This window comes from Myxine glutinosa, chromosome 2 (genome assembly GCF_964187855.1).
Source record: "Myxine glutinosa chromosome 2, kmMyxGlut1.1, whole genome shotgun sequence".
Lineage (NCBI taxonomy): Eukaryota > Metazoa > Chordata > Myxini > Myxiniformes > Myxinidae > Myxine > Myxine glutinosa.
The window spans coordinates 189237429-189265138 of record NC_136262.1 but is presented as its reverse complement, the minus strand read 5'-3'; positions in this window follow the sequence as shown (position 1 = coordinate 189265138).

Here is a 27710-nt window from a genome sequence, read left to right as displayed (position 1 = left end):
GGGATTGGCCCAAATTGAAATTGGGGGCTCGTCTTTGCTGACAAAAAGCCCGTCCGGGATAGAATTCCCTAACATTCCCAAAATTCCCAAATTTGGAATTTTTCTAACATTCCTAAATTTTTCAAAAAAAATTGAAAATTTTTGTGTGAAGGTTAATAGGTGCTAACTAATAGTCACCATGGTGTTTGACGCAGAAAAGTTTGCGGCGTCCCCTAATGAGGCACAGTTCCAAGCGTTAAAAAGATCGGAACTCTTGATATTGGCCAAACATTTTAACTTGGAGGTCCGAGCTCATATGAAGAAAGCAGAGATGCAGACATTGGTGGTAGAATCTCTGGTGGGACAAGGAACAAGAACTCGAGGAGAGAAGAGCAGAGGAAAGGAGAGCTGAAAGAGAGCTCGAGGAGAGAAGAGCAGAGGAAAGGAGAGCTGAAAGGGAACTCGAGGAAAGAAGAGTAGAACAGGAATGAGAACTCGAGGAGAGAAGAACAGAGGAAAGGAGAGCTGAAGAAGAAAGAAGAGCAGGGGAAAGAGCAGAGGAAAGGAGAGCCGAAAGGGAGTTAAAGGAACGTGACATGGAGTATCAGAAGGAGCTCAAACTCAAGGAGCTGGAATTAATGGGAGAACGGAGAGAAGTCGTATCCATGCCGGCTAGTTCGACAACTAGTCAGAACACTTGGGATGTTGGTAGGCATGTGAGGCTGGTTCCACCCTTCAATGAAAAGGAGGTAGCCAAGTTTTTTTTACACTTTGATAAAGTGGCTCAAATGCTAAAATGGCCTTTGGGGTCCTGGACTATGTTAGTACAAAGTGTTTTGGTGGGTAAAGCTCAGGATATCTATTTGGCTTTACCGATTGACCAATGTGCAGATTATGAGATAGTGAAGAAAACCATTCTCAAAGCCTATGAATTGGTCTCTGAAGCTTACCGCAAAAATTCAGGAATGCCAGGAAGAGGGAGAGTGAGACCCATGTGGAGTTTGCCAGAATGAAGGAAACCATGTTTGATCGGTGGTGTGACTCGAAGGGGATTGGGAAAGACTTCAAACTGTTGCGACAATTGATCTTGGTGGAGGAATTCAAACAGTGTGTCCACGCGGACATTAAAGTACATCTGGATGACAAGAAAGTACCAGAGTTGTATGAGGCAGCAACCGTGGCAGATGACTATGCCTTGACAGACAGGATGGGGTTCCACAAACCTAACTTCTCGCCTGTAGTTAGCCAGGGGACTTATGGTAAATCAGGTGCGGAGAACAAATATTCATGGAGGCGGCCTAGAGATGACTACGAGGACAAATCTGATACCGCGACTTTTAGGGATCAGAATACTACAGTTCCAAAACAGACTTATCTTCCGGGGGGCCCGAGGCAGACCACGAGTTTTTCCTCCGGGCCTACTTGCGCTTTTTGCAATAAACCTGGGCATTTGATGTCCCAATGTTATGCCCTGAAAAGGAAAAATCAGGAGCGGAGTCAGACTAGTACAACTCCGAATGCATTGGCAAATGCGAGAAATCGTCCTTGGAGGACCGTGCCTTGTGAAGGCTCCCATGCCAAAGTTACGGCATCACAGAACGACCTTGTTCAAGAGGGTTACAAACCTTTTCATATTTTATTTCATAGGGGTTTGTGTCACTGGATGGAGACTTGAATAACCAGAGACCTGTTAGGGTATTGAGGGACACAGGAGCACATCAATCTTTGATGCTTGAGGGCATTTTGCCATTGTCAGAGAAGACGGCAACTGGTGTTAGTGTTCTTTTACAGGGGGTTGGTGGCTATGTTAAGGCACCACTTCATGTCATCCATTTGAAGTCTGATTTGGTGTCAGGACCGGTCACCGTAGGTTTACAAGCCACTCTTCCTGTAGAGGGAATCTATTTTATTATCGGGAATGATTTGGCCGGTGGTCGAGTTTCTGGTAATCCAATGTTGGTTGAAAAGCCCAGTATGGAAAATAACACCGCACAGTTAGAGCAGGAGATTCCGGGTATCTTTCCATCCTGTGCAGTGACTCGTGCTATGGGTAGGAAGCGGTCTGAAGAGAAGGAGAAGGAAGGCGATGTGGATTTGGGTTCCTTAGATGTATTGGAGGAAAATTCTGAAAGAGGTAATAGGAAAGGGAGTGACATCAAGGAACTTAAGTAAAAGGTGGCATCTGGAACCAGAGAGGAAATGGAGTGTCCGTCGGAGATATCTGGGAACGTGGTTGAACAAACAGTGCTGGTCCGAAAGAGACTTGTTGAAGAACAACACGGAGATTCGGAGATCCGGAGTTTAATTGGTAAAGCCGTTACAGAGGAAGAGGCGATGAAGATACCTGTTGGTTGCTTCATGAAAGGAGAAATACTCATGAGAAAATGGAGACCACCGGAGGTGCCAGCAAATGATGAGTGGAAAGTTAATTACCAAATTGTGGTGCCACCGCTGTACCGGAAGGAGATATTGAGTTTGGTGCATGAGACACCTTTGGCCGGGCACCTTGGAGTGAACAAGACCTGTGACAGAATATTGGTACATTTTTTCTGGCCAGGATTTGCAGAGTCCTGCAAATCTTGCCATTCTTGCCAGCTGGTGGGAAAACCTTGTCAGAAAGTGCCATCCGCACCTTTAAAACCCATTCCAGCTTTTGAAGAGCCATTCAGCCGTGTCATTATTGACTGTGTAGGCCCTTTACCTAAACCTAAGGCTGGACATCAGTATTTGTTGACCATCATGTGCGCTGCCACAAGGTTCCCAGAGGCGGTGCCTCTCAGAAAAATTACTGCAGCAGTTATTGCGAAGGCCTTGATTAAATTTTTCACTTTGGTTGGCCTACCTGAGGTCATCCAGTCTGATCAGGGTTCCAATTTCATGTCAACGCTTTTTCAGCAAGTGGTACACCTGTTGGGAGTGGAGCAAGTAAGATCAAGTACTTACCATCCCGAGAGCCAAGGGGCCTTGGAAAGGTTTCACCAGACATTGAAGAATATGATCAGAACTTATTGTTTTGAATGTGACAAGGATTGGGGAGAAGGAATACCCTTATTGTTGTTTGCTACGAGGGAATCTGTTCAGGAGTCATTGGGGTTCAGTCCTTTTGAACTTGTGTTTCGACATGCAGTGCAAGGACCGTTGAAATTGGTGAAAGAACAGTGGCTACAGGAGGAGTCACAGTTAACAGTGGTGGAGTATGTGTCAACGGTTAGGCACAGATTGGCAAAGGCTTGTGAAGTTGCGAGAAGAAACTTGAAAGTGACACAGGATAAAATGAAAGTGAGACATGACAAGAAATCTCAGATAAGAAATTTCAGTCCTGAGGACCGAGTGTTCGTGTTGCTTCCTGTTCCAGGTCAGCCACTACAGGCTAGATATTTTGGTCCCTATGCAATCGAAAGGAGGGTTAATGAAACAGATTACGTGGTGACTACTCCCGACCGTCGGAAAAAGCGGCAGCTCTGTCATGTCAACCGACTGAAGAAATATCATGAGAGGAAGCCTGTGGAAGAAATGGTTCCTGTCTCACCTGTCGTGCCTGTAGTCGGGGTGCAAGAGAATCCAGAGGTTGACGTCAGTGTGAAGTTTGATAACTTTGATGACCAGGCTTGTCCCAGATTGACGAACACAGAAGTGTTGAGTCATTTAGATGAGAAATTAGGTCATTTGACGAGGGAACAACAAGGACAACTGTCCAGCCTAATCTTTGAGTTTGCACATTTGTTCACAGATGTACCTGGTCGTACTGACTTGGTATATCATGATATTGAGGTGGGGGAAGCCACTCCTGTGAAGCAACACCCCTATCGGATGAACTCTGTGAAGATGGAGTATCTTTGGAAGGAGGTTCAGTATATGTTGGAGAATGACATCATCGAACCAAGCAGCAGTGAATGGAGCTCACCATGTGTGTTGGTTCCAAAACCCGATGGCAGTTTTCGCTGTTTTACGGATTTAAAACGGGTTAATGCAGTGACCAAGACCGACTCATATCCCATCCCGAGGATTGATGACTGTATTGATAGAATAGACCCAGCTAAATTTTTAACTAAGTTTGACTTGATGAAAGGGTATTGGCAGATCCCTCTTACTGATAGAGCTAAGGAAATCTCGGCTTTACTCAAAACAAATGGGTTGTATCAGTACAAGCTTCTTCCCTTTGGATTGAAGAACGGGCCAGCTACATTTCAACGGCTGATTAATAAGCTTATTGCAGACCTTGAGGGGGTGGAGGCTTATCTTGATGATGTCATCATCCACACCATGACCATGGAAGATCATATTAAACAAATCCGTGCATTTTTCAAGAAACTGACCGAGGCAGGGTTGACCATCAACTTATCTAAGAGTGAGTTTGTAAATGCACAGGTGGTGTTCCTAGGCCATGTAGTAGGTCGGGGTCAGGTGCAACCGGTGACAGCCAAGATAGAAGCCATTGATCGCTTCCAAGTTCCAAAAGGGAAGAAGGAGCTTATGAGATGCTTGGGTATGGCTGGTTGGTTCCGGCAGTTCTGCAGGAATTTTTCTGAGGTGGTAGCCCCTTTAACGAATTTGCTGAGGAAAGAGACCAAGTTTGTTTGGGATGACAAATGTCAGGCTACCTTTGCCCACGTCAAAGCAATATTAATGAGCTCTCCTGTCCTAGCAGCCCCTGATTTTCATGCACCTTTCAAGTTGGCCATTGATGCAAGTGATGTGGGGGCTGGGGCAGTTCTATTACAGGAAGATGAGGATGGAGTGGATCACCCGTTGTGCTACTACTCCAGAAAGTTTAACAAACATCCGGCAAATTATGCCACTGTGGAAAAAGAGACCCTTGCTCTCCTGCTAGCGCTTCAGCATTATGAGGTGTATCTGGGAACTACTACCTTTCCTATAAAAGTCTTCACTGATCAGTGATCACAACCCCTTAACCTTCATTCAAAAAATGAAAAATAAAAACCAGAGGTTGATGAGATGGAGTTTGGCTTTGCAGGAGTTCAACTTGGAAATTGAGCATGTAGAGGGCAGGGACAATGTCGTTGCTGATGCTTTGTCCAGAGTGACTAACTTTGGAAATTTCTGGAGGTTGTTTGGAAGTTTTGTTGCTTTATTTTGGGAAATATTAATTATCGTTGCTCACGGGAATTGAGGATTTGGGTGTGAGTTTTACTTTTGTTTGTTAAAAGAGTTTATGCCTGCAAAGAAAGTTTTCTCTCTGTTCAAACTTTTTCTTGAGGGGGGGAAGTGTTATGGATTTGTCACTTCCATTGTTGTGGTTTTCATCCACTGTTAACATTTTTCATTCCATGTACTATTATTGTTGTCCTGTTATTCTTGTGTGATCTTAATACAATATTTGTTTGTGGGTAACAATTGGTGTGGCTTCACCATTGATCTTTGACATACACAATAACACATTTTTCTTCCGTGTCTCCTCTCGGGGCTCGGAGGTACACCGTGGCCGGGGGTTGGGGAGGAGCACGTAACAGTAACCCTGGTGTTGGCTTTGCGGTTAGGGTGCCGGCTTGGGATCCTGGGGTCCTGGGTTCGAATCCCGGTCGATCGCTGAATTAACGCCAAGGGGGTTGACTCAGCCTGTCATCCTTCCGAGGTCGGCAAATTGAGTACCAGCTTGCTAGGATGAATGATCCCGGTGTGTACCCCGGTTTAGAATAGGTACACTGTATCCCTGCACATCTTAAGAGGTGATTAAGGGTTGGCGCCAGGAAGGGCATCCGGCCATAAAAACATTGCCTCAAACAGGGAACCATGATTGTCATGGGGCCCGCAAGGCTAACCGCCACTCTAGCGGGGAAAATGGCCTTAAAACGATCATTCATTCATTCATTCATTCAATGGCACTCGGTAGAGCATCCTTTTGACCTCAAAAATAATTAGTGATTGAATTCAGTGACCTGATGTGCAAATCGTCTTCAAAGTTTGAGTTAATCGGATGAAGATTGACAATTTTAGAAATTTGGTCTATGTTGACCTTTTGGCTCATGTTTACCTCAAAAATAGTTGGTGGTTGGTTTCACTAACCTGATATGTATATCCTATTCAAATTTCAAGTCAATCGGATGAATATTTTAGAAATTTGAAAAAAGTGGTTGACCTTTGGCCTATGTTGACCTTTTGACCCCAAAATTATATAGGATTTTGTCGGACCACGAACTCTACTGTTTGGTAAAGTTTCGTGAAGATTGGTTTAAAATTGTGTCCCGTAGGCAAGTATAAGTGAGCGGACAGACAAACAAACAAACACACACACAAACCGGAGTGAGCAACATACTTGCAAAATTTTTTTTTTTTTGTCCCCCGTCGCACCGCGGAGCGAAAGGGGGACTATGGTTTTCCCCTTCGTCCGTGTGTGCGTCCGTCCGTCAGTCCATCCGTGCGTGCGTGTGTGCGTGCAGACGTGCGTGCGTAAGCGAAGGACCGAATTCTAATTTGGTGTGTGGGTGCAATTAGGCATATGGAAGAACCCTTTTGAAAATTAGGTCGCCACTTCAAAATCCAAGATGGCCACCACCATATATATATCTGAACCTTGTGAGCGAAATATCTTGAAAAATAAACGAACTACTAACTTCTAATCTGGTGTGTGGGTGTATCTACACATATGGAAGATCCCTTTTGAAAATTGGGTCGCCACGTCAAAATCCAAGATGGCCACCTTGCGTCGTCCACTTTATCAACTCACATCACTTCACCGATGGGGGACCTAGGTGTAACGCTTGTTTTTTTGGCAAGTAACAAACGGACTCAAATGCAATACCCTTTCCTCTGGCGAGGGGAACTCGGGAGACCTTAAAATGTTTGTTGATTTGTTTCTTTTTCAATTTGCTGTTGGTGGCTGCTTGTTCCTCATGACAGTGACACAAACAACTTCCTCTCATCACAGTAATCTTTCCCGTGAATGCTCCAAACTTTTTGTTTTGGTCCTTCAGTGACACCGTGGCAGTGTTTTATCAGCTTCACTCAGTCACAGGTGTAACTATAGTGCAGAGGCATCTGATGTGTAATATTTGGCCAAGCTGAGAATCACCTCAAGCAATACAAAACAATACTGATTGGTTATATTGATGGAAGAGGAAGAAGGCAAGGATTAAAATGGACAGACAAGATGATGGAATAGATGAGGAAGGTAAAGATACAGCTGCTGAATAAACATTTGGATGGCGTTCCGAAGAGGCAACCTCTGGATTGTAGACGGTACCAGATGATGTCGGTACCAGATGACGGTACCAGAGCAAATCAATTTCAATGAAAATATAAAACGACATGATCACTGAGGTGGAGGAAACGCTGAAAGGAAGCAAGTAATAGGTTTGGGTTGGGAAGGGTTAATGCGGTTCATAAAGATCATGGTCAGGAGGATGGATGACATGAGATGGTGGTTAAACTGAGTGTCCCGTCTGCCAGCATGAAGTGGTGAGCGTTAAAGATCACGTACTGTCCTCATAAAGAGTAGGGAGCTGTCACTGGCACCCTGGGCAAATTCCAAATTCCTGCCATTATCAGCAGAGGTCACTGCATCAGCGGTCCATCCTCCTTCTCAGCCATTGATGCTCGGTGCTCCACAGTCTTGTTTGTGCTAAATATGAACATGGAAGAAGACTGCTTTGTCTGATTCTAAAATATAAATCCCATTAACATCCATCCACAAACGTAAATTTGCCTTCCTTGTTGTTGTCCAACACTGTTTCAGATGCATTTGTGTGTTTTTTTCCACCATTATTCCTTTATCCTTTTCCTGGAGAGAATCCACCATTTATAAATTGTACTGTGTCCAACATGGCTGTACAAACGTGCTGAATTTACCTCTGAACTGTGCAGTCTGCTTTGCTTTTCATACTGACCATGCACTGTCGAATAAAAGGCGAGTCTTGCACGTGAGGCCCTGTATCGGACTGTTTTTGGCTTTTTGGTTTGACTTTGGGTTGATGCAAGAAATGTCAGCTTCCCCTCGCTTGCAACTGTGGAAAGCATGGCCTGATCAATGTCCTTCCTGGCGATTCCATCCGTTTCATAAAATCAAATGTTGCTTCACAGGTAGTGTGTTTAGTTACAAATGTGTGGTCCCTCAGATGGACCTTCTGCTGGGTATTCTGTCTGGTGGCATTAGTTTGGAGACATTAAACATCTCTTGGTGTCTTTCATGAAGAGTTGGCAAGTCAACGCCGGCACCCTGAGCAAATTACAAATTCCTGCCTTGACCCACTACAATCATGTCAAGCCTCGCCAACCAGTTCCTGAAAAGCTTGGGTCAATTCTGCATGACCTGAGCCCTTGACCTCTTACGAAGGGATATGGAATGTGAAATTCTGGCTGGCAAAGAAGAAGACAAAGACTAATTGATGAAATTGATGTCTCATTTCCACAATGCACTCACATCTGCACACGGTGATATTCTGTCCATTGATCTTTTTCTGTCACAATATCGGATTTTTGTTCATTTTGTCTCTTCTTTCCAGGATTTTCTCTCCGTCATGGTGAAGATGATGAGAGTACTTCCAGTGATGAGGATAAAGAGTACCATGTGGGGCAGATCGTGGTAAGCAAGACATTTGATAACCTTTTTCCAGTAATTGCTCAGTTTGCGTCAGGGTTGCTTTCCTGAAATGTGCGACGATTATCAAAATGAGGTAAATCAAAACAATTTTTATGCCTCCACCGACGAAGGCATTATGTTTTCAGTTGTGCTGCCGGATGTCCTTCTGTCCGTATGGCCATCCGTACGTCCGTTCATCCGTTCGGGATAGGATTTCATTGCCACATTAACTTGAGAAGGGCTGAAGGGATCTTAGTCAAACTTGGTGCAGGTATATATAATGAGTTAAAGATGAACTGATTCGATTTTGGGGTCACGAGGTCAAAGGTCAGAGGTCCCGTTAAGTAAAAAAAAATCTGTCACTGTTCTAACTTGTGAATTGGTGATGGGATTTTGCCTAAATTTGGTTAATGTATACATAATGATGCAAAGATGAACTGATTATATTTTGGCATCAAATGTGAGAAATTCGGTAATTTTGGTGAGCTCATAGGTCATGTCAGGTAATAATGTGATATTTGAGAACAGCTGAATGGATTTATGTCAAACATGGCACAAGTGCTGTATGTGTAATGATGTAATAATGTGGGGGTATTGGTCGATGTGACGACGTTGGGGGTGGGTGAGGGGGTGGGGGGCAGGGGGGGGGGGTGGAAAGGGTGCCAAGGTGCGCTTACCTGCACGAGTCCACCCGAAGTCCTCGACCCAGCAATAAATCAACTCGAACGACACAGGATGTAAAATGTATAAATAAATATGTCTAGTGAAAGAAATGCCAGTAACAAAGAAAATACATGATAAACTAAATTCCTAAATTGGAGTGCCCCCACACACAGACTCAAATGCAGACAAGGGATAAAATAACTGAAAATAAATATGTGTCTGTGTGCACTTAACTCTGAGCGTCTCCGAAATCTCGTCAGAAATCGTCGGATGCCTTTTTTTATTTATTATTTATTTATTTATTTATACTGAATCGAGGCTCGTGAAAGAGCTAACATTTACTTCACAAACAAATCAACCAGACAAACAAAATATATAAAAAGCGGGAGCGGAAAACAAGATGGGGAGAGAAGGTGAAGCACACAAACACAACATTTGAGAGCAGGGAGATGTGTGGAAGGGAGAGGGCTTGGGGGGAGGAGGCATGGGAAGGGGGGGGGGGTGGAGGGAGAAGTATAAAAGACAAGGACACCAATGACTTCCAGGACAGAAGTTGGTATTTCAAAAAAGTGGAATTGGGGTGAAATTAGCGGGGGTAGAAAAGATCAAGGTTTTGGATGGGGGAAGATAAGAGATGGTGGTGAACAGCTGTTTTAAAGACCTGGAGGGTGGAGTGGGATTGAAGAGAGTGAGGGAGTTTGTTCCAGAGGCGGGAGAAAAGAGGAATGAAGGAGTGAAGGTGAGCAGAGAGTCTTGATTTTGGCAGTTTGACCATAAGAGGGTTGCAGGCAGATCTTGTGCGACCTGTAGGAATATTTGCGGGACAGAGCCCAGAGAGAGCTGGGGGGGCAAGGCCAGAGAGGAGTCGGTAGAAGATGGAAAGACCACCAACCTGCCTGCGGTGAGTGAGTGAGAGGCCTTTGGAGTTAGCTTCATCGCGGGAGATTCCAATGATTCTGAATGCTTTGGTTTCAACAGCGTGAAGACGAGCTAGGTGTGAGGCAGGAGCACCAGCCCAGAGGGGAGAGCAGTATTCCATTGAGCTGCGGATGAAAGCCTTGTATGTGGTGAGGAGCTCAGGTGTGCCAAGGAAGGACTTCGCACGACAGAGGATGCCCAGTCGGCGACTGGCTTTGGAGGCCAGATTTGAAATGTGGTTTTCCCAGGAAAGATCATGGCAGATAGTGAGACCCAAAAGCTTGAGCGACAGAACTTCTTGGAGAGGATTATTCAGAAAGTGGATGGGAGGGTTGTCCAGTCGGTCTTTTCGGAGAGACATCTTAAGAGTGTGAGATTTGTCAGGATTGAAAGACATGTTCCACTTGTTTGCCCAGTCTGTGATTTTGTCCAGGTCTGCAGAGAGTGAGGAGGCAGCAGACTGCCGATCTGAGGGATGAAGAATGGAGCGACAGAGAGTAGAGTCATCAGCAAAGAGATACAGAGGATTTTCAAGAGAGTCAGAGAGATCATTGATGAAGACCAGAAAAAGGACAGGGCCTAGAACACTGCCTTGTGGAACTCCAGCCTGAACAGGAAGAGGAGATGAGAGAAACCCATTCAGGGCCACACGTTGACTACGACTAGAGAGGAAGTCCGCCAGCCATGCGTGGAGATTTCCATGGATACCAAAAGAGGAGAGTTTGGTGAGCAGAGCGGGGTGCCAGACCGTATCGAAGGCACGTGATATGTCAAGGGAGACTGCTCTAATTTCCTGTTTGGCATTGAGGACCTCCATCCATTGTTGAGAAAGCAGAAGCAGCATGTCCAGAGTAGAGTGTCCAGGTCTGAAACCAAATTGATGATCAGAGATCAAGCCATTGGAGAAGAGGAAAGATTTCATATCTGAAGCAATGATGGATTCCATGACTTTGCTGATAATTGGGAGAAGGCTGATTGGTCTGTAGTTGCTGGGATCTGTTTTTGCACCTTTTTTGTGCAAAGCGGTGATGTTGGCAGATTTCCAAGCAGATGGAAGATGACCTTGAGCAAAAGAGAGGGTGAAGAGAACAGAGAGAGGGAGTGAAAGAGCGGAAGAACAGGATTTTAGGACCCGTGGGCTGATGCCGTCAGGTCCAGTTGCAGAATCCGAGTCGAGGGTTGACAGAAACTTTTCCACCTTGTCAGGAGGAAAGGACACAGAGTCCAGGAGCAGCTGGGCACGACTGGGTATGGTGGGTACAGAGAGGGATGGGTTTGGGACACAAGATTTAGAGGCAAACACAGAGTTGAGGCATTCAGCTTTTTCGCGTGCGGAGTCAGCCGTGTGGCCATTTGAGGTGAGGGAGGGGATGGAGGGGGAACAAACACCAGAAACAGATTTGACCAGACGCCACCAGGATTTGGAAGAGGGAGACAGATAAGAGAGTTCGGTCCTGAGAACGGAGAGATATTGTTTCCTGGCTCTCCTGAGCGTGGACACACACTTGTTTCGGGCTTTGTGAAAGGAAATGAGATTTCCTTCCGTTGGATTTGCTTTCCAGGAGACGAAAGCAAGTTGTTTCTGGGCAATAGCCTCACCACAAGATTCCGTGTACCATGGACGGGAGGAAGGGTATGACAACTGAAGACGAGATGGGATAAATCTGTGCATGAGAGAGAGAGCAGTTTGCTTTGGAAGAATTCCCAGGAAGAATTTATGTCAGAGGCAGTAGAGATGGGAGACCAGTCCAGATGATTGATGGCTGCTTGAAGACCGTGCCAGTTGGCCTGAGTGAAATGCCAGACTCGTCGACGCTGAGGAGGCTCTCTGAGAATGGTCAGAGAGATGTCCACTTTAACAAGCACATGATCAGAAGAGCCGATTGGAGCAGAAGAAGAGCAGCAGACATTTTCAGGGAAGTTAGTCATAACCAAGTCCAGAAGAGAAGATGCTCCGTTGACTGAAATCCGGGTCGGGAAATTGACAGTTTGTGTCAGTCCCAGTGAGTCACAGAAGTCCTTTGCTGAAGAGCCATGGCTGGTGAGAGAGGTACCCACACCCAGCCAACTGGCATGGTGACAGTTGAAATCACCACATATGAGGAAGAGAGAGTTGGGATGGGTAGATAGAAGTTGGTCCATATTCTCAGACAGCGAGATGTAGATGGAGTCATCACTGTTTGGTGGACGGTACAACACACATATGAACAAAAGGTGGGAGCGAAGGGGAAGCCGTAGCCAAAGGTATTCCTGGGGGTGAGGTGGAGAGAGGGCAGTGCAGGGCGAGTGAGGAAGAGAGTTTTTTATAAAGATAGCAACCCCACCTCCAGGACGAGGCTCAGGTCTATCATACCGGAGTAGGGAGTAACCTGGGAGAGATACCAAGGAATCAGAGACATCGTGAAGGAGGAAAGTTTCTGTTCAGCAGATCACGTCTGGTTTGTCAGAAGCAACCTGTATGGAGAGATCAGACATGTTTGAGCGAAGGCCCCGGATGTTTGAGGTCCATACTGTTAAGGAAGAGGAAGGGGGAGCATCGGATACAGAACAGGGGGGGGGGGGGAGCGGTAGGGTAAGATGTGGAAGAGGAGGAAGAGGTAGGGAGAGCTGTTGAAGGTGTGTCAGAGATTACAGAATAGCTCGGAGAAAGGGAAGGATGGGGCAGACAAAAGGTTTGATGGTGATTGGGAGAGGCGCAGTGAGGTGTTATTTGACGAGGGGGAAGAGCGAGGCAGAAGGTTGAGGGAGATGAAGGTGAAAGTTGGAAGGGGGAAGAAGCGGGGAGGACGCTTTGAGGGGGAGGGGTGAGAGGGGAGTCTAGGAGGGGAGGAGCGAGGGAGAGTCTCGGAGGGGAGGGGTGTGGGGGGAGATTTGAAAGGAATGGGTGATTGGGAAGATTTGGAGGGGAGGGGCAAGGGGGAAGATTTGAAAGAGATGGGTGATGGGGATGATTTGGAGGGGATGGGCAAGGGGGTAGATTTAGAGGGGAGGGGTGATGGGAAATGGGATTTTGGGGTGATGGGATTTTGAAAAATGTACGATTAATGGGAAACGAACATTTATTGCAAAATGAGTTTCTTGAGACATTCGAGTCAAAAATACGTTTGAGGACGCTGGAGGGAGGATGGAGTGCTGGAGAGTTTAGGGAATGAATGAAAGATGCACTATAAGAGATGGAATTTTTTTTTGGAATGAATGGATTTGGTGAGCAAGTCGAAAGCATCCTTTTATAGAAGAAGAAGAAAAAGGTGTTATAGAATATGACAGAATACAGGTCTTCAGGGTTCAGATGAGACATTTTTTAACAACGTGATCACAAACAGCGTGGTCGAAGAATGAACGAACGAACAACTAAGAACGAATAAACGAATAAAAATGGAAGGAAATGTTTATTTTTTTTTATTTTTTTTTTATTTTTTTGAGATTTTAAAACAAGGAAGTATGGGATGAAAAGACCGTGAAAACAGAGACCGGAAAAAAATTTCAGCGTGATCGGAGAACCGCTGAGACAAAAACAAAGCCTAAAGCCAAGGTTGGACACAGTAGCCTAGTACTACACTTAGGCCTCAGAATACACGATGAGAAAGACCGACGATTCTGTACACAGGTACAAAAAACCAACGCCAAGAATACTATTAAAGACACCCCAATAGGTACATACAAGACCAGTTTCGACAAAAACACAATTGTGAAAAGTTACTTAACTTCGAAAGCGAGCGTGCATGGACAGCTTTGAAGAGACGAGACCTCCAATCTTGCGCATGCGCAGATTGACCCGCTTGGCGGGAAAACGCACGTTCGTTGGTGCGCAGCGCGTGGTTGGGTAACCAGGCCTCGCTGCCCGGTCCGTTCACTCCTGGCCTCGTCGAGCTGCAGCGAGCAGGCAGTGCCTGTACACTCGTCGTTCTTGCTTGGGAAAACCGCAGCTCTTCCTTCTCACGACCTCCGGCAAGATGTCCTAACACGACCGTTCACGATGAGATCCATAACAAAGAGAAGAGCCAGAAGGACGTCGGTGCAGAGAGAGATAAAAGTGCGATGCTGAGAGAGACCAAAATGCGACCGTTCACCAACAAACTCCGAAATGAGAAGGCGCAAGAGGAGACGTCAGCACACTTTCGTTCACCACCAGACCCAAATTGAGAAGCAAGAATGTCCGCCGTTCCACCTACTTTGTATGCGTGGCTCTGACGTCATCCGTGCCTGCTTCGCCAATCAGCGAGTCCCTTCTTACCAGTCCTTGTGCCAATCAAATACTGGACCAATCACGGACCTTTGAGGCGTGTCTCATGGCCCTGTCTGTCCTGTGTGCTCACCAAGTCGAGGTAATTCGCGGTAGGGCTTCATGCTTGGCTTCCAGTTAGTTTTTATTTCGCGTTATTAATGAGGTTGTCGATTGCGTGGCTTGACCATAGTTTGTAGTGCTGTGTCATAAGGAACAGAGGAATAAATTACCGAGGCCATTACCTACAGGGAATAAATTTACCCATAATCCCTCCCTAATTAACAAGCCCCACCCCTCTGATGGGGACAAAGATACAAGCTTTTACACGACAGTCCAGTCTACACAATTTTCCTACTTATTACATGGGGTTTTTTCTTCTTCACAACACTCGGAGCATATTACCTACACATTCTACCTGTACTAAAGTAATCACTGCCTGCCCTCTACAAACGTAACATTACTTTGCGATGTAGTATGGCATTTGTATCAGTCTTGTAAGTTCTAAACACGTTCGAGAATAAAAGGTATGGCTTATAAAGCAACGTAAGTGTGAGTTGAGGCGACACAAGTCGGGTATTGCTATAATTGCGTGACGACATAATGGGTGGTGTTACTCTATTTATTTATAATACAAATTATTTCCTCCTTTTTAGTTCCCATGAGATATCTTAGTCGTTGATGTGAGCTGCCTAGCCTGAGTTTGAATCTCAGACAAGCTATAAACTGTCATTCTTGTGTTTCATAGGCAGGGTGATTCATCAATGGGCCGTCCCTTGGATCGATGTTAAACTTGTCATCCATATGTTGGAATTAGTTGTAGGACATTAAAGATCCCACGGTGTTCTTCACAAAGAGGAGGCAAGCTATCACTGGCACCCTGCACACATTGTGGAACAACATTGTGGCCAAATATCTGCTCTGCCTGGATTATGGGACATGAATATGAATATGATGATTACGATTATCGGGTTGATGTGAAATAATCACACGAAAATACACAATTTGGTGTCTGTCTGTCTGTCTGATGATTTTTTGACTGCGATACATTCCGTAGTTAATTATCCAATCTCAACCAAACTTGACAGGATGACTGAGGATTACACAATAAAAGTTGTAGCGCATTAATTTGCCCCCTCCCCAAGGGGAGTTTCTCCACTGAGTGGGTTTTTCCCGCCATTTCCGTCAATGAGGTTGCATGTTGAGGTGTGTATTGATGTTAAGTTAGTTTTATTGTGGCATTTTTTCCAAGGCAGCTTCTAATAACAAAACTAACAATAATATTAATAGCATAATATTTATGTTATGACAAAACAATATTGATACTAATAATATCCCACCTCCCCAAGAGGTTTTTCGTCCTTGAGCAAACATTGAGTCAACGTTTATAAATAGCTAATCATGGCATTTTCGTGGGAGCTACGGCCTCTACCGGAAGTAAAAATTTTTTATAAACCACAAACACATTTGATTAGCTTGTTAAACAGTTGCTAATGCTGTTTATAACACTAAATTTATAACACTCGCCCAGAGCGTCCGGGCATGCCCGCTATCGCCTTTTCAGGGCTCGCCCAGAGCGTCCGGGCATGCCCGCTATCGCCTTTCCAGGGCTCGCCCAGAGCGTCCGGGCATGCCCGCTATCGCCTTTCCAGGGCTCGTCCAGAGCGCCCGGGCACGCCCAGCCTTGACTTGCCAGGCCGCAGCCAAACACGCCCGGGCAGGTCCAGACTCGCCTTTCCAAGGCTCGCCCTTGACACCCGGGCATGCCCCGTATAGCTTTTGCCGGGCAAACTTCCCGACATAAATGTGTATATATATTGCTGCCCGATAAACGGGCTTGTCAGAATACCTGAGCTGTTTTGTTTCAATAAAGCAACTCGGACGAATTCCGTCTTTGGTCGCGTCAATTCTTTCGACTCGCGTTGGAGCGCAGTTCCTTCATTGGTGACCTACCGACATGGATACGGCAGTGACGCTTAAACTGCCTACCTTCTGGGAGGCTCACGCGGCTGTTTGGTTCGCTCAGGCGGACTCTCAGTTCGCCCTGCGAGGCATCACCGCGGACGACACCCGCTTCCACCATGTTGTGGCGGCGCTCGGTTCCGCCACCGCGGCCCGCGCCTTGAGCCTCCTCGAGCACCCGCCGGCTGCTGACAAATACGACGCGCTGAAGACACTCCTCCTCGACGCTTTCGCCCTCTCACCGGCAGCACGCGCACGGCGCCTGCTCGCTCTGCCCGAGCTCGGCGACACGCGCCCGTCCGAGCGCATGGACTATATGCTCTCGTTGCTCGGTGAGCACTCTCCGGATTTTCTGTTCTGCGAGCTGTTCCTTCGCCAGCTGCCTCACCCGGTACGCCTCGCCCTGGCTGGCACGTTGATCACGGATTCCCGCGCCCTCGCCAGGGAAGCCGATAAGATCTCCTCGGCGGGCCAGCACATCGGCGCGGTTACCTGGAGCCCGCTGCCGTCCGAGGCGACGCCCACGACACCTGAGCGCCCTGCGCGGTTGGAGGCCGAACTGCCGGTGCAACTGGCGGCCGCCACGCCTCACCGCCCGCTTCTGACACGACGGCCGGGGCCTCCACCTGACCGGGCGTGGTGTTATTACCACGCCAGGTTCGGACACAAGGCTCGGACGTGCCGGCCCCCGTGCACTTTCGGCAGGTCGGGAAACAGCCGGGCCGGCGTTCATTCCCAGCCATGAGCGCCGGCCACTCGGGCAACTTGCTGTTTATTCGGGACAAAGCTTCTGGGCGGCGTTTCCTGTGTGACACCGGCGCCCAACTGAGCGTCATACCCGCCTCCGAGCAGGACAGGCGGGACGCCGTTTGCGGCCCCTCTTTGGTCGCTCCTAATGGCTCGGCCATACGCACTTTCGGCCCACGCGTCATCACCCTCTGCTTCGGCAGCCAGCGTTTTCAATGGACTTTTGTGACCGCCTGCGTCCCCATGGCTTTGCTGGGCGCCGACTTCCTCTGCGCGCACGGGCTGCTGGTCGACGTCAAACGTCGTCGCCTTGTCAACGCCGAGACCTTCAGCTCCCTGGCGTGCACGATGAGCAGCTCTGCGCCGACCGAACTGGCGTGCGCCCTCCCGGCAGCGAACGAGTTCGCTCACCTGCTCGCGGAATTCCCGGCCCTCACGCGGCCGACGTTTTCGGCCGTCGCGGTGCGGCACGGGATCGAGCACCACATACCCACTACGGGCCCGCCGGTCTACGCCAGGGCCCGCCGCCTCGACCCGGCCAAGCTCGCCGTGGCGAAGGCCGAGTTCGACGCGTTGGAGCACCTCGGCATCGTGCGGCGCTCCGATAGCGCGTGGGCCTCACCACTGCACATCGTGCCAAAGCCGGGGGGTGGATGGCACCCGTGTGGCGACTACCGCCGTCTCAACGACGCTACCACCCCCGACAGGTACCCGATCCCGCATATTCAGGACTTTTCCGCCCGTTTGGCGGGACGGGTCATCTTTTCGAAAATTGACCTGATACGGGGCTACCACCAGGTACCTGTCCGGGCGGCCGACGTCCCGAAGACGGCCGTCATCACGCCGTTCGGCCTGTTCGAATTTTTGCGGATGCCATTTGGCCTCAAGAACGCGGCCCAGGCGTTCCAGCGCTTGATGGACGGCGTGCTGCGCGACCTGCCGTTTCTTTTCGTCTATCTGGACGATATCCTCGTCGCCAGCACGTCCCGTGCCCAGCACCTCCTCCACCTCCGAACACTGTTCGGTCGCCTCAGCGAGCACGGCTTAATTGTCAACCCGGTCAAATGCCACTTCGGCGCGACGACCGTTGACTTTTTGGGCCACCGCATCACCAAGACCGGGGCCGTGCCGCTGCCGACCAAGGTCGAGGCCATCACCACGTTCCCGCGTCCCCGTTCCATCAAGGCCCTCCAAGAGTTCCTCGGCATGGTGAATTTTTATCACCGATTCGTGCCCCGCGCTGCTCAGCTCATGCGGCCCCTTTACGAGGCCCTCCGGGGCAAGCCGGCCAAGCATGACATTGTTTGGTCCGTGGCCATGGACGCGGCCTTCGCCAGCGCCAAACGGGCCCTCGCCGATGCAACGCTGCTGGCTCACCCGGTGCTCAACGCGCCCATCGCCCTCACTACGGACGCCTCCAACTACGCGGTGGGCGCCGTCCATGAGCAATGGGTGGACGGGGTTTGGCAGCCACTCGCTTTTTTCAGCCGGCAACTCCGGCCGAACGAGTTAAACTACAGCACGTTCGACCGCGAGCTGCTCGGGCTATTCCTGGCCGTTCGCCATTTCCGACACCTCCTGGAGGGCCGCCCGTTCACGGCTTTCGTCGACCACAAGCCGTTGGTCTACGCAATGGCTAAGGTCACGGAGCCGTGGTCGGCCCGCCAGCAGCGCCACCTCTCCGCCGTGTCGGAGTTCACCACAGACATCCGGCACGTCACCGGCAAAGACAACGCCGTGGCCGACTGTCTTTCTCGGGCAAGCGCGAACGCGGTCCACCTCGGCGTGGACTTCGCGCTCATGGCGGCCGACCAGACCACCGACACCTCGGTGCAGGCCCTCCGGGCGGCGGACACGGGCCTCCGCCTGGCCGACATCCCCTTCGCGGGCACCGTCCTGCTCTGCGACGTCTCCCAGGGCCAGCCTCGCCCCATCGTGCCCGTTTCCTGGCAGCGCCGCATCTTCGCCTCCATCCACGGCCTTTCTCACCCGGGCCGGAAAGCTTCTCAGAAGCTGGTGTCGGAGCGTTTCGTCTGGCACGGCCTTCGACGAAACATCCGCGACTGGGCCAACGCCTGCACGGCCTGCCAGCGGGTCAAGGTCCACCGCCACACCCAGGCCCCGCTGGCACCTTTCGCCGTGCCTGAACGGCGTTTCGACCACGTCCACGTGGACCTGGTGGGTCCCCTGCCCCCCTCGCGGGGGTTCACCCACCTGCTCACCATGGTGGACAGGACCACCAGGTGGCCGGAGGCCGTGCCCCTCGCCTCCACCACCACCGCCGACGTGGCGCAGGCGTTCATCGCCACCTGGGTCGCGCGCTTCGGCGCACCAGCGGACATCTCGTCCGACCGCGGCCCACAGTTCACGTCTGAGCTTTGGGGCGCGGTCGCCCGTTCGTTGGGGGTCACGCTGCACCGCACCACGGCCTACCACCCCCAAGCCAACGGGTTGTGCGAGCGGTTTCACCGCTCCATGAAGGCCGCACTCATGGCCGGCCTTCAGGACGACGGTTGGGCCGACCGGCTGCCGTGGGTCCTTTTGGGCCTTCGCACGGCCCCCAAGGAAGACCTCCACGCATCCGCCGCCGAGCTCGTCTACGGCCAGACGCTCCGCGTCCTGGGCGAATTCGTGCCCGACGCTACCAGTCCCTGGTCCGCCGCTCGCCAGCGCTCGGACCTCCAGGAGGCCGCCCGACGATTTGCCCCCGTGCCGACGTCCCGCCACGGTGGCCCCCAGTCCTACGTCCCCCCGGCGCTTCGCACAGCGGAGTACGTCTTTGTGCGTCATGACGCGCACCGGGGGCCACTCCGGCCGCCGTACGACGGGCCCTTCCGGGTCCTGCGACGGGGCGACAAGTCTTTCATCGTCGACTTCGGCGGCCGGCCGGACCGGATTTCTGTGGACCGCCTCAAACCGGCGCACATGGACGTCGACCGACCACCACGGTTGGCCCTTCCTCCGCGGCGATGCCGCCCCCCGTCCACAGTTCCCCCCGCTCGACCACCCACCACCACGTCGGACCCCTCCCCACGACCCTCCAGGGGTCGCTTCGGCCGGGTCATCCGGACCCCCCTTAAATTGACCCTGCCGGTGCAGGTCGATTCTGGAGGGGCGTGTGTAGCGGTTACCGCTGGATGCACACAATCGCCTTGCACCGGCCAGAACACGGCCAGACGCGCCTCTCCCGGGCATGCCCGGACTCACTGTTCCCGGGCACGCCCGAACCTCCCGGGCACGCCCGGTCTCGTCTTTCCCGGGCATGCCCACTCTCGCCTTTCCAGGGCTCGCCCAGAGCGTCCGGGCATGCCCGCTATCGCCTTTTCAGGGCTCGCCCAGAGCGTCCGGGCATGCCCGCTATCGCCTTTCCAGGGCTCGCCCAGAGCGTCCGGGCATGCCCGCTATCGCTTTTCCAGGGCTCGTCCAGAGCGCCCGGGCACGCCCAGCCTCGACTTGCCAGGCCGCAGCCAAACACGCCCGGGCAGGTCCAGACTCGCCTTTCCAAGGCTCGCCCTTGACACCCGGGCATGCCCGGTATAGCTTTTGCCGGGCAAACTTCCCGACATAAATGTGTATATATATTGCTGCCCGATAAACGGGCTTGTCAGAATACCTGAGCTGTTTTGTTTCAATAAAGCAACTCGGACGAATTCCGTCTTTGGTCGCGTCAATTCTTTCGACTCGCGTTGGAGCGCAGTTCCTTCAACCCAATGTTTTTGAGACCCGACCATAGATCGATCGTCTGTTATCTTTACACCCCAAAGAGGAATGACCCTTCCTTCCTCTCCCATAGTGAGCGGGTGTACTCGTCATTTAAACATGGCTTTATTATTACCCTTGCCAGAGTAGAGGGTATTGCATTTGAGTCTGTTTGTTACTTGGCAATTTTTTTTTTTTCTTTCAACAAGTATGTTGATCACTCCCAAGTTTGTGTGTGTGTTTGTTTGTCTGTCCACTCACTTATACTTGCCTACAGGTCATAATTTCAAACGGATCTTCACGAAACTTCACCAAATGGTAGAGTACGTGGTTCGACAAAATCCACTTTTTCAACGACTTTTATCAAATTCCTAAAATCCTCAATTTTCATTTGATTGACTTGAAATTTGAACATGATTTTCATATCAGTGAACTGAATTCAAACACCAACTATTTCTGAGATCACCAATGGCCTGAGGTCAACCACTTTGTTTCGAATTTCTAAAATCCTCAATTTTCATCCGATTCACTTGAAATTTGAATGGGATTTACATATCAGCTAATTGAATTCAACCACCAACTATTTTTGTGATCAACATAGGTCACAAGTTCAACATAGGAAAAAGGTCAGCCACTTTTTTAATATTTCTAAAATCGTAAATTTTCATCCGATTGACATGAAATTTGAATTGGATTTTTATGTCAGCGAAATGAATTCAACCACCAACTATTTTTGAGATCAGCATAGGCCAAAAGGTCAACATAGGCCAAAGGTCATCAACCATTTCAAATCGCTAAAATCCTCAATTTCCATCCGATTTACTAGACATTGGAAAATTATATGCATATCATCTTACCGAAACCAAACACCAACTATTATTGAGGTCAACATAGGCAAAAGGTAGGCCAAATTTAGAATTAGGCCAACATGGACATTGGCCAAATTTCTAAAATTGTCAATTTTCATCCAATTAACTTAAAATTTGAAGAGGATTTGCACATCAGGTTACATAATTCAACCACCAATTATTTGTGAGGTAAGAGGATGCTCTCCTGAGTACCATTCTACTTTGTTGTCTTTTGCCAAGTGTCGCTCTATGAGTGATTTTTCATTTGTGTGTTTGTTTGTCCATCTGTCTGTCCGCACAGAATAAATATGATTTTCTCTGCAACTGTTGGTCCAATTGAAATACCAACTTCTGTCCTGGAAGTCCTTGGTGTCCTTGTGTTTTATACTTCTCCCAACCCCCTCCCCCCCTCCCCTTCCCACGCCTCCTCCCCCCAAGCCCTCTCCCTCCCACACATCTCCCTGCTCTCAAATGTTATGTTTGTGTGCTTCCCCTTCTCTCCCCATCTTGTCTTCCGCTCCCTCTTTTTATATATTTTGTTTGTCTGGTTGATTTGTTTGTGAAATAAATGTTAGCTCTTTCACGAGCCTCGATTCAGTATACAAAAAAATATATGCAAAAAAAATGTTCCTTTAATTCCATCTGGGTCCAATGCCTGGCGGAGTGTGAACACTGGAGCCTGGACGATTCCTGACGGACACTACATCCAGACACAGATAAGCTCTCATACACAACATGACAAAACGTTAATTTTATTATCCTTTCCATTGTGTGTATTTTAAGTGAGGTGTGCGGGATCCCGATATGGGACATTTATTTATCAGCGTGTTTCATTGTTCGCGGGTTCCGTAATAAATATTCCTTCTGTTTGTACATTTTACACCGTCTCGGGTTGAGTTAATTTCCACATTCTCCCCCAACGCACCTGCTCGTGTATGATCCGCCATTGAATTGGAAACACCTCATTAAGCTCGATTCCATCCATGGACGCTCTGTCTTAACTGAGAGCCGTCCACTCGACAATATTGTCATGTCTCTGGCGATTAATATCAGCCGAGACGGATGGTCGAACCAGCTTTAACTGTGAGGCGACCTCCCGATGATGACGGTTATTTTTGGCGCGCACAGGAATGAAGAGATGCGAGATGTTTAACTGAACGGACACACGGGTTTATTCCAAAACCACAACAAATACACACGATAATAAAATGCAACACAATGGTTTAATGAAAATAAAACGCGGATTAAATAAATGTTTTGGTAAAACTAATACCCTACTGTGTGACGCCTCCACATACTGATTCGCACAACACACACAGGGGAAAATAAAATGAAAATAAAATCCATTTGTGAGCCGGCCCTTATCTGTGTCCCAAATGGCCCTTTTGAGATTGGTGGCGGTGACGATGTTCAAAGCCTCCCTTGCGGGAAGCTCAAAATGGCGGCAGTGCCACTCGTCAAAGGCACTTGCTTTCGAGACTGTGGCAAGCTCATGAGGATGGCCTCCTTTCTCCTCCACTGTCTCGCTCGCGGCCACCTCTGCCTCCGAAGAGCACCACAGCCACTAAAACCTCCCTCACGCCGATCCAGAAAAACCGCTCTCCCTCGTGGGAATACCAAGATAATCAGCAAACCGCTCTCTTTCAGCATACAGACCAAAGATGGCGAAGCCTTTTTCTCCGATCCCGAGCAGCAGACGCGCACTCTTCTGCCTCACTCCTGAGAGCTAATCATTGAACGGCCTTCTCAGTTTGCCCCGCTCACATCCTGTAGGCCAATCGCGTACCCCGGAGCGTGGCCTGCCGGCCTTCTTCTCCGCCCATTGATTCTCCGCCTTTACTGGCCGGGTCTTTTGCCTTATTAGCTCCATGAGGGCAGCCTCAGTTTGGCCGGGATCACATCGCCGGCCCTGCTTGGCTTTTGCCAGGGTTGTTGCAATTTAGGGGTTGATTTACATGGCCCGCTCTGTCAGCAAAAACGTTAGGGAAAATTTACAGAGGGTGTGACGCACAGTGGAAAACTAACCTTAAACCCAAGAGATAATTAGCACGTCACCACCCCTCGTGTGATGAACATTTGAACAACCTTCAGCTACGTTTTCTCTACTTATTACATCGAAAATCTCCTGCTCGTCACACGGTCCATGCTACTTCCTATACAATTTTACCTCTCCTACGGTATTCTTTCACCTACCCCCCATAAACATAACAATATGTTTATGATGATGTCATAGGTGCCTCCACTATGATGTCATAATTCGACACGTACAAAACTTCATCCGATCACAATGAATTTTTTTGGGCGTCACCTGGGGATAAATTGTTGTCCTCGCGAGGGTCTGCAATCTCTGATTACTCTTTCTTGTTTCTATTTCATTTCAGAAGCATTGTTGTGAAGCTCTGTTTGTGCCTTTGTTTTCAGGACGGGATGTGGGCGGTTATCTCCAAAATTGGAGAAGGAGGCTTTGGATTCGTTTACAAAGCAAAGAATGTCATTTCCACAAAAGAGGTACAAGCTTATGATATACTTCCTGTGTCTTCATTTCACTTTCTGGGAGATGGAACAGCTCACGGGAGAGCGAGATAGAACCCAGAACTGAACACCAAGTAATACCACCAAGAACACCAATTGAGGGGGAATTCACTTTCTGGGAGATGGAACAGCTCATCTGGGAGATGGATGGAGTGAGATAGAACACAGAACTGAACACGGTGGAAAATACAGATAGCAAGCAGTGCAGAGGGAAGCAATGGAGAGACACATGGAAGAAGGATTAGAGCAAAGGGATCGGGAAATTCTCCTGCATCTGAATTTATCTTCTCTATTTCTGATGAGATGAACGATGCTTTTTCTTTTGACTTGCAGGGCCCACATCACGTGTGGAAGATTACATCATAGATGTGATTGCAATGAACAAATAATGTGTAATCTGTGACATGATGGTTGTGTGTCAGAAATCTCACCAAAAATAATATGGAAAACCCATTGATGCAAAATTGAGGGGGCGTCTTCATTCCTACCATTGATTTTTATTTTATTTTTTTCCCCCAAGTTATACTTTGATACCCATCACTGCCCCCCACCCCCTTCTACTCCCTCATCCCTTGTACCTCAATGTTTGTCCTTCTTCCAATTCTTAACACTCTAATAGATTCACTTTGTGAAGTTGTTTCTTTCTATAATTTATCTCCGACGTTGGCTTCAGTATAAACAGATATAATAATTGTACATTACGACAAACCAATATGATATCATATATTTTACTCATTTTCCCACATTGTAGCAGATGTTATAATACGATATATTGTCGCCTCTTTCAGGTTGCTTTGAAGGTAGCAAAATGTTTGGAAAATGGACCAACGGTAAGTTTGTCTTTATATTGAGATAGTGGTGTTTTTAACTGTTGAACTAACACAGTTTAACTTACTTCTGAACTGTCCTGGTGGAATCTTTGTTTGTGATACATTTTTGTCTCTTGGCCCCTGAGGCCGTGCGTCTCTGTGTGAGAGTTATAATCTTGTGGTTATTGTGATGGGTTGACTTGAATCCCTGAATCCAGCTTACAGAAGGAATTTGTATAATTTTATCTTTTTTCTTTTTCTTTTTCTTTTTGCAGATGTTGAATGAAGCTTTGATGACGAAGGCACTACATCACCCAAACATTGGTAAGTATGGATTTCGCTCAAACTTATTGAAGTTTGATTGTAATAGAATATATTAATATAATTGTAATATGAATGCTTAGAATGAAATGCACCTCTTTGTATCAACTTCATTTAATTAAATAAGGAATTTGATCATGTTCATATAGCAAGCCTGTGGAAACTACTGAGATCTTATGGAATTACACAGAAGATGATCACTCTAATAAGCAAATGCGATGAACACTTTGAATGCATTGTCATCATGTACAACTCCTTATCACAGTGGTTTCTGGTGGAGTCTGGAGTTCACCAAGGTTGTATTATCACCTATCCACTTTCTGATTACTTTCGACTGGATCATGAGGAACACCACATCAGATAGACGCAGAGGCATCCAGTGGACCCTTTCCACCCAACTTGTAAATCTGGACTTTGCTGACGATTTAGCTGTTTTGTCATCAAGGGACACGCTTTTGCAAGGACAAACTGACAGGCAAGCTAGCTTTGCCAGAAGGACAGATCTTAATGTCAATACCACCAAGACCAAGGTGATGAACATCAACACCCTACCTCCTGCATCTATTACTGTAAATTGAGAAGCCCGGGAGACTGCAGATGAGTTTACATACCAAGGCAGTCTAATAAGCAAAGAAAATGGAGCCAAGATTGACATCAAGGCAAGACTCCAAAAAGCTTGTAATGCAATCGCTCAACTCCATTCTATCTGGAAGTCGAAGCAGTACAGCCTGAAGACAAAGATAAGACTTTACAAAAGCAATGTCAAGTCTGTTCTTCTGTATAGCTCTGAGTGCTGGCGGCTAATTAAGTCAGATATGGGCATGGTGGAATCTTTCCACAATGGATGCCTATCGAAAATTTGCGGCATCTTCTGGCTAAATAAGATATCCAACAAAGACTTACATGAAAAAACCGGTTGCCACAGAATTGCCCTTGAAATTTAGTGTTGCCGCTTCCAATGGCTTGGCGACGTGCTTAGAATGTCCCCTGATCGAATCCCCAATGTTGCATTCGGATGGACAGTGCCAGGAAGGAGGGAACCAGATAGTACAAAAAACTTGGCGCTGGACTATGGTAACTGAACTGGAGGAGTTGGCTCTATCATGGTGTGAGGCAGAGAATGTAGCTCAGGATCGAGATAAATGACAAACGCTTGTAGCAGTCTTATTCCATTGATGTTGAGTAATCTTCTGATGTGGACCTGTGGCCAGGGTTGTGGATCTGTCGTTTCGCTTGGAGAGGTTCTGGCTGAAAGGATCCGGGCAGTTGGAAAATCAGGACCCCGGACTCGAACCCAGGAACCTCATCACTTATGCGGTGACAGCCCGCTGAGCTATTGAGTCTCCGGTATATCCTCAGAGATTTCTCACACTAACACTGTGAGCTTTATAATGGCCAATGTCTTATGTGCCTGCCAGGTAGACCCTGGATGTGAGTGTATGTATGTGTATGTAAGTGTGTGAAAGTGCATTTTAAGATTAACTCATCTAACAATTTTATATATATACAGTCACGTGAAAAAGTAAGTACACCCCATGTAAAGTTTTGACTTTTTCAACATATTTCAACATACAGCTATTTGATCTTCATTTCAACAATATTGACAGGTGAAGGCGATATAATATAACAAATATCATGAAACATTTACATTTTGTCGTCCATTGTATCATTTAAATAAACATAAATGCAAATATCGCATGTGGAAAAAGTAAGTACACCCTTGGCTCTAATAGGTGGTATTGCCCCCTTTGGCAGAAACAACCTCAAGTAGGTGTTTCTCATAACTGTCTACCAGTCTCTGACATCGACTGGGAGAAATTTTTGCCCACTCCTCCATGCAGAATTGTTTCAGCTGTGCGATGTTTGAGGGGTTTCTTGCATGCACAGCTCGTTTCAAATCCCCCCACAACATCTCGATGGGATTTAGATTCGGGCTTTGACTTGGCCATTCCAGAACCCTCCATTTCTTTCTTTTCAGCCATTCCTTGGTGGATTTACTGGTATGTTTAGGGTCATTGTCATGGTGCAAGGTCCACCTTCGGTTTAGCTTCAACTTTCCGACAGATGGCCTCACATTATCCTCAAGCACCCTCTGGTACAATGAAGAATTCATAGTGGATGATATGATGGTGAGCTTCCCAGGCCCTGATGCAGAAAAGCTGCCCCAAACCATAATATTTCCACCACCATGCTTTACAGTTGGTATCAGGTTCTTGTGGTCAAATGCTGTCTTTGGTTTTCACCAAACATGTCTTCTGGTACTGTGGCCAAATAGCTCTACCTTTGACTCATCTGTCCAGAGCACATTGTTCCAGAAGTGCTGGTCTTTGCCTGGGTGTTCATTGGCAAACTTTAGTCTTGCCCTGATGTTCTTTCTGGACAGCAAAGGTTTCCTCCTGGCACACCTCCCATGTAGATCAAATTTGTGCAGCCTCTTTCTAATAGTAGACTCGTGCACTTTGACATCAACAGTG